Below are 8497 nucleotides of genomic sequence, written 5' to 3'. Positions count from 1 at the left end.
TTAATCAACAGATTTTGTAAAAGAGGATGTCCAAGATCACATATTATTCAAACTAGTCAGTTTGCCCAAGCCTGTGATCGGTCACAGCTATTAAAATATCAAAGCAGGGATCGTAATGATAAATGTGTCATTAGGTTAACCACTACTTATGGACATAATACTTCGGGCTTCATGGATTTAATACAAAAACATTGGGATATCTTATAAGCAGATGATAAATTGAAAGATATTTTAACATCTAGATGTCTTTTTTCCTTTAGGAGGGGCAGAACATTGGGAGGGTTTTTTAATCATTCTAAGAACAAAATCTCAAGTAGCTATATATATCAGACAACATTGGATGGGGGTAGGTTAATGGGTTGTGTTCCTACTGGTCATTGCATTTTTTGTATATATTTTTTGAAGAGTAAAGTCTTTACCAGCAAAAACACTTCTAAAGTTTTTGACAGTCACATTTTTTGGGAATTGCAGTACAGACTGGGTGATCTATTTAGTTACATGTACATGTTCTGCCTTTTATGTGGGACAAACATCACGCCCACTGAAATTGCGAATTTCAGAGCACTTAAGTGATATTAGAAATAAACATATTTCCAATGCACTTTACAAGCATACTATTAAACATTCAACAGCTATATTCAGGTTTTTCATTATTGATAAAATTGCAGGGAACAGGACATATAAACCTGGTTGGCATGAAATATTGAATAAAAAAGAAAAAACTTGGATCATCAGACTGGGAGGTTTCCTCAGGTCTGAATAAGCACTTTTAATTTCTTAATTGGTTAACTGGAATAGGTATGGGTGGACCAAATTACCATCAGGATATATATATATATATATATATATATATATATATATATATATATATATATGTATATGTATATGTGTGTGTGTGTGTGTGTGTGTGTCTACTTTAGTAGACCGAAAGACCATATAACCGAAAATGAAACAATGGACATTCACAAGCACGAAAACCCAGAACAATGAACTATCATATTAACGAACCTCCCAAGTAGACTCAACGTACCTATAGAACTTGTTAGTAATTACTGGTAAGTCAGAGTATATGAATGGTAAAGCAGTGTACTAAACAGGAGACAATAATCACCCGAAATGGAACTTGTTGACATCACAGAATGGTTAAATACATCCAAAGAATCAGCCAAAGTTGTGCTCTGCACCGAAGACACTATGGCTGAAATAAACATGGAAGCTCCATGAGTTTTAGGCAGCATTTACAAAACAGTGCCTTCACAAAAGGGGAGGCAGTTGCTGGTAATTGACAACTACCTGTACCATTTGGAGAAGATGAGAAATACAAAAAGATAATGGGGAAATAAATATAAAATTTTGGATAGCTGCAAAGGAAGAGCCGTAACTGTAGTCATGCCAAACGGTGATATGCTAGAGAAGTCTGTTGCACATAATCACCGCAGGAGAACCTGGAGAAGTAGACAGGTATGTAGTGTGCAATGAGTTAAAAAGGAGGGATACCCCATGCTTCATAGTCAAAGACGCAGTAGCTTCCACTTCATTAGATACTATCCACCATATACCCCGTAGAAAAGCACTTCTGCAACAGGTGGCGCATGTTAGACGTAAGACAAGTCTGCAACATGGGACCGAGGATGTAACATTAAATAATGTAGATTTCACAAAGTATCCCCTCAAAACGGGTACTTTTGTCAGTAAAGTAATGTGTGATCCCAGCACTGAAACCAACGCCGTCGTGTTTACAACAGTGAGCAATATGTATGACTTGAGTCGTGCCTCCATCTGGCTTATGGATAGTATAGTCTTCAGTAAAGGTGTAACCATCTGGCAGTTGTATGGTATTCATGGTTTTATAAGTACAGGTCTCACAGTAAAGCTGTTCCACTTTTGTACTCGTTCTCATCTAAGAAGTCTTGAAATCATACAACTATCTTTGGCATTGTATCTTTTATCTGCTTTTGGAGAATGGCTTTGATGCTGAAGTGCGGTATGTGCTATGTGATTTTGAAATTGCCACCTTAAAAAGTGAGAGACTTAATGTGCCTAATGCCCGTTCAAAAGGTTGCTTATTCCACTTTGGGCAGAATATTTGGTGGAAGTTCAGTCATTGGGTTTAGCTTCACTGTATAACACATCCCAGTCATTTCAAATGGCCACTAAGTGGCTTGTAGCCCTATCATTTCTAAAGGAGACTGAAGTGCAGAATACATTTGAGCTGTTAAAAGCTACATTTCTGGTAGAAGGATGGGATGTTGTAAAATACTTCTTCGATTGGTATGTGTACGGTAAACAGAGAAAATTCAGCACCAGAACATCATCAATTATGAGGTTTCCCCACTGTTTCCGATTTCATTCTGGAACATAAGTGAGTTGAATTAATTATGTTTACTACAGACCCAAAATACCAAGGAGGCTTGCCATAGGAGACTTAAATGTCTCCTAGGTGGTAGGGGTACAAACCTGTCAATTTTAATATCTGCTTTGGTAAGAGAACAAGACTGTGTTGATGAATTACGTGTGAGAATGTCTACAGGTTATATTCCGTCACATAAGAAAAGGAGGCATATTCTTAGACATCAGCAGTTTCAAACTGTTTTGGCCAATACGGAAGAGGATTCACCTCTTGAATTTGTTAAGGCCATTGCTAAACTACTGAAAATGTAACAAGACTGTATTTACATTTCATGCTAAAAGAGGGTTGTGGTGCTGTATGTTTGCACAATTCTGTCTGTGGTTTGCTTATATGTGGAACCACATTTCGAAGAGTAGACCTCTAAATGAGGGTGATTCCAGTTACGGATTGCCACATTTTACAAATGTTTTGTCGGGTATCGTACTAGTGCACTTTAGTCAGTATGTGGGCGATTTACGCTGGATTATGAATGCAATACTGTTATACTCTTAAGAGTTACTTACAACATGGAACGCATAGTTTCACAGCGCTGTGTATAATGTATGAATGGCTCTGCGTTGGGAATGTATGACATTGCGTTGACATATGTTTAAAAGTGGTATTCTAAACAAAACAGCTCGCTCTGCATTTCATGCTATGTGCATATCTGTTGCAGTTGTGTTAACACGTATTTGTCAGTGTTTTCAGTGTCGTTATGGTGGAGTTCATTGTTCTGGGTTTCCGTGCTTGTAAACGTTCGTTGTTTCAGTCTCTGTGTTTTCATTTTTGGTTATATGGTCTTTCGGTCTACTAAAGTAGACTTTTTTTTTTGATTTATTACACTGATTAAGGCTATAGTGCTGAAACTGGTTTGTTATACTTTTTAGTGTGATTACTGCATTATTTTCATATGTTTATTAGGCTGCTGCATTAATAAACATTGGTTAGCTGACTTCAAGTGCTGGGCTATCTTGTGTTTAATTTTGTCTACAACATATCCATGTTTGTCTAATAAATATTTCAGTTTCTTTATAAGAAAATGTGTAGAAAAAATAAACAGCAAATTTTCTTTAACAAAGTTCTCACTGTCTTGAATATACACTGAAAAAAATTCTACCTGATGATGATAAAAATAGAACAACATACGAATCCTGATGTACTGAAGAACAGCTTTTACTGCTAGCAGCAATTGAAATGTGTGAGATTATCAAACAATATGATGCACAGGCAGACAGGAGAAGTAGCGATAATTTGAAAAATGAGGTATTTGACAGAATCAAAACAAATGGTAAATATTTTCAGTTAGATGAGTCACCTTAACTTGTTTTCTGAGAATCATTTGGAAAGTATCTTCAGTAATGAACTCATTTGGTATATTACAGGATGAGAGGTACGTAAAATTATAAACATACTTTTATCTTAAAATGTGATAATATGGGCTTATGCTTGAGCTTTTTTTTTTTTTTTTTTTTTTTTTTTTACAGTTTGGATCTGAAGCATTGGCGATACTGAGTAAAATAATTCATAAAGTGTATGTCCATCCTTAGAGGATGAAATCCATACTTTTTTTTTGTATATTAAGAAAAGCATGACATGGCAATTTCTCCCACTCTGTGGCTCTTCTGTCTTAACTTCCTTGCTACACACTATGCCGGGGCTGAAGGAAATCTCATGATACTTCCTTTAAGAATTTGTCTTCCTTGCTGTTATATCACAGTGCCAATTGCATCTGAAGGTATTTTACAGAGCAAAAAGCACAGCAAAAGTGTTTGTAGCTCTTTTATACTATTTCACATCCACTGAGTTCATAAAGCTGTTCAGGCTCAAAATTCACAACTCTTTGACTCTGTACTGTTACATAAAGCTGCATTATTTCCGTTTTCTGGGATCACAAATGTATTGAGCCTTTTATAGTCTAAGAATAAACCTGATAACCTACCAAAGCAACTTCACTATATAGCTGAGCTTTACAAGCCAAGAAATGTAACACTGTGATTAACTTAGGGAAAGGATAAAAGGACCTGAATTTCACAAAATGCCATGTTTGAAAAAGGCTAAGTTATCTTATTTATTTCTGAATAATTTTTTAAAGAAATTACTGCAAAAAGTCACTGAATTGTTTGCTGAAGCTTCTCAGATTTGACAGTACTTCTTACTGCTTCCTTTCTGAGTTAATGGAGTTGTGATCTGGCAATGTAATTTAGGGCATTGTACTTTTATCAGCTGCAGCCTCACAGTATATTATGGGAAAGAAATAGCCTTCCAAGAAAACAAGATTATGTCAGCATATCTGTTTTTAAAGATAGAATTCAGGTATGACAGAAAAAAATATTAGTAATAAGTAGTTACTGTGTACGAGGGTAGTGTGACAGCGGTGAGGTCTGCGGTGGGAGTGACAGATGCGTTTAAGGTGGAGGTGGGATTACATCAAGGATCAGCTCTGAGCCCTTTCTTATTTGCAATGGTGATGGACAGGTTGACAGATGAGATCAGACAGGAGTCCCCGTGGACTATGATGTTTGCAGATGACATTGTGATCTGTAGTGAGAGTAGGGAACAGGTGGAGGTGACCCTGGAGAGGTGGGAGATATGCTCTAGAGAGAAGAGGAATGAAGGTCAGCAGGACTAGGACAGAATATATGTGTGTGAATGAGAGGGAGGATAGAGGAATGGTGAGGATGCAGGGAGTAGAGGTGGCGAAGGTGAATGAGTTTAAGTACTTGGGATCAACAGTTCAGAGTAATGGTGAATGTGGAAGAGAGGTGAAGAAGAGAGTACAGACAAGATGGAGTGGGTGGAGAAGAGTGTCAGGAGGGATTTGTGACAGATGAGTACCAGTAAGAGTGAAAGGGAAGGTCTACAAGAGGGTAGTGAGACCAGCTATGTTATATGGGTTGGAGACAGTGGCATTGACAAAAAGGCAGGAGTCAGAGCTTGACGTGGCAGAGTTGAAGATGTTAAGATTTGCACTGGGTGTGACGAGGATGGACAGGATTAGGAATAAGTATATTAGAGGATCAGCCCGGGTTGGAAGGTTTGGAGACAAAGCCAGAGAGGCAAGATTACGTTGGTTTGGACATGTGCTGAGGAGGGATGCAGAGTATATTGGGAAAAAGATGCTAAGGATGAAGCTGCCAGGTAACAGGAAAAGAGGAAGGCCTAAGATAAGGTTTATGGATGTGGTGAGAGAGGACATGCAGGTGGTTGGTGTGACAGAGCAAGATGGAGTGGACAGGAAGAAATGGAAACAGTTGATCTGATGTGGCGACCCCTAACGGGAGCAGCCGAAAGAAGAAGTGTTGCTGGCACATTTGGATTATGGTGAATTTCTTGCTAAGAATACATATATTTCATTTTTTGCCCATAGTGGTTCTCTTACTGATGCCATTCTTTATAGTCTGACTCTACTTACTTTTTCAATGAGACATAATGATTATTTTCAATTCTATCAGCTTTTCAGTTTTGTTTGAGTTGAACTCCATGCCTGGATGGATTAACTACAAAGTTTCCAGTTCTACATTTCTGTAACATTGTTGTCAGCATGAAACCATGTCACTTTTGGCTACTTTGCATGCTTTCTTGCACTGTGCTTTTATAACTGTGTGGTTTCCTATTAATTAATTGGCATAACAGGTTGACCTGATGATTGGCAGTATTTTCCCCACCCCATTTCCTTTATAAATTTAGTAAGAGGAATGTTTTTATTCTGATGAAGTTCATATTCCTGTAGGTGAAAAAGCTTGATAAATTGGGGTCCTCTGTTCAGTCGTGGATTGGTGTGCAGATAATGCCTGCCAGTCTTTCACTTAGGGATTAATATAATCTAGCCAGTTTGATGAAATAGGATAACACAGTGTATTATTATAAAAAGAACAGAACACACAGTGTTAAGCATCATAACAACAATGCTGTTGCCTATTTGCATGGATCTCTGACTAGAAGCAAGTTCATCTTCAGAGGCCAACAGTACTGTTCTAAGAATAATTTGACATAAATTGCTGGCTACAATGCTGGCATGCAGGAATGAGGGATTACAGCTGTGACATTTTGTTTTTGCATTTTTTAGCAAGAAAGAAGTAAGAAGATATAGATCCCTGCCATCCTGCTGTAACCCAGCAATTGGAGATTGGGTGAGGAGGTTGTGAAGTTATGAACAAGGGCAGTATGCAGTTGGGAATATCATCTTCACAAGTGCTTTAAAGAGGGCAGGAGAGGTAAAACGTTAAAATAAAAATACAAAAATGTTGAGATATTCATCATAATCACTGTATAAGTAGCCTTAGCTGTATGGGTTGTATCGTGCCAAACTGGTTGGGACCACTATGCCTCCCTACTCAAGATAGGTACATCCATTCTCCCTACCTGTGGGATTAAACACCCAAACCAGTAATTACTCCCTACCTGTGGCATTAAACATGCAAGCCACTAATCAACCTTGGGTTAACAGGGCTTTAGTTAGGGCTTTATTTCTCTATGCCTATTTCAGTATGTGTAAGCTCACTCCAGAAGTTTTTATTATTTATGAATGCAGAGTACCAGCCTTGTCAGAAAAGGCTGTATCTTCTGTGCTGCCATTCTGCACTGCTACAGCAAGTTGGCTTTTGATGGCGATTTTCACTACTGCCTCATTAAAAATAGTGTTGCAGTTTACTGAATGAGCAAATCAGCAAAGGCCCATTGTTTTTACTGAAATAAAAATATCTGACTTATAACATTGTGTAATAGTCTTACTACTTAGTGAAGTATGACTGAAATAACTATATACAACTTATATATGTGGCATACTGTAATCTAGTACTTTTCTGCTACATATCGACAGAATTGATGTTGATTATTGTATGTGAGCCATGAGAGCATTCCTAGGCTCTCTTAGATGGGTTGTAGCACAGAATAGTTTGTAAAACTAGTAGCTTTTCTACAAGGGACACCTGGGTGTAATCACCAGTGTTTTCAGTGTATTATGTAGCATAACATAATGCACGTAGTAGTATGTTAACAATGAGGTATACACAGGAGTATAGAGAAGTATTGTAGCATGTTCTTTTCCAGATAGTGGTTACATAAAATCTTGGAAGGATAAAAAAAAGTAGTAATCAGCATATTTTTTGTCATTCCATCTTTAAAAGCAGGTGAACATAAGCAGTGGTTATGTACACCTTTGAATGTGTGTCAGTGTGGGAGTGAGAAATAGAATATAAATGATGTGCTGTAGTTTACTATCAACAAAAAACTTGAGACAGACTCATAAATGGGCTCGTCCGGGATTTGAACCCGGGACCTCTCGCACCCGAAGCGAGAATCATACCCCTAGACCAACGAGCCATGTGATTAGAGAATGAAAAAAAAGAAGTAGAAAAACTTTCTGTAAACTTCACTTTTCATTTTTGTTACTGTGCCTAATATTGCACTTCACTTACTGTTCAAGCTTTCCGTACAAGTATTGTAGTGAAATGGTGGTAATATACATAGTTTTGTGTTCATTTTGATTGTGACTCTCAGTTCTTTATAACTATTTGATACTCTTTGATTCTTAAAATGCATGTAAAGCTCCATTAGACAAACTCAGTAAACAAGACAGAGTGCTGTAAAGCAACAAAAGAGCAAAGAAAGTGTAGCAATATTTAGTCTTGTTAATGTTATCCTGGGTGATTGAAAACTAAGAAAAAAGTAATGCATTACTAAAAGTAAACCATTGTTAACTACAAAAACTGGAAAAGTAACTCAGGAGGTGAGAACAGAGTTAAGGTTTCATTTTACATTTCGCACTGTAGTGTACCGTATTTTAAGCAGTAGCAACCCCTGTTGGAACATTTAATTTTTACTACTGTTTGTGGTCATGCTTTCTTATAAAAATGCAATTTAGACATGCAAAAAAATATATAATTCATTTAATGTTACTGCATCCTTTGTAGGAAGAAATTTACTGTCATAAAATGGTATGAAAACATTAAAACAAGTGTTTTCTATCAAAGGAACTTCAGTCTTCAGGTGGAGTTCCTTAGTTTTTAAACTGTAGTATTAAAATGTATATTTCATTTACAGTTTTAAGTGGCAAGCTTGCTGAAGTAGAAAGTTTCCTTTTTTTTTCAGGAGCAGCCCTGTTTGTCA

The 8497-nt window shown here is 37.2% G+C and overlaps 1 non-coding gene across 1 annotated transcript; it reads right to left on the bottom strand.

Moving 5' to 3' along the window:
• Positions 1-7639: 7639 nt before the first annotated feature.
• Positions 7640-7711, bottom strand: TRNAP-CGG. The gene has a single exon. It is a non-coding gene; the product is annotated as a tRNA-Pro (tRNA).
• Between the last annotated feature and the right edge of the window lie 786 nt (positions 7712-8497).

Source organism: Protopterus annectens, chromosome 16.part0 (assembly GCF_019279795.1).
Source record: "Protopterus annectens isolate FY-2018-M chromosome 16.part0, PAN1.0, whole genome shotgun sequence".
NCBI lineage: Eukaryota > Metazoa > Chordata > Ceratodontiformes > Protopteridae > Protopterus > Protopterus annectens.
The sequence above is the reverse complement of the archived record's forward strand: the minus strand, read 5'-3'. Positions and strand labels throughout refer to the sequence as shown.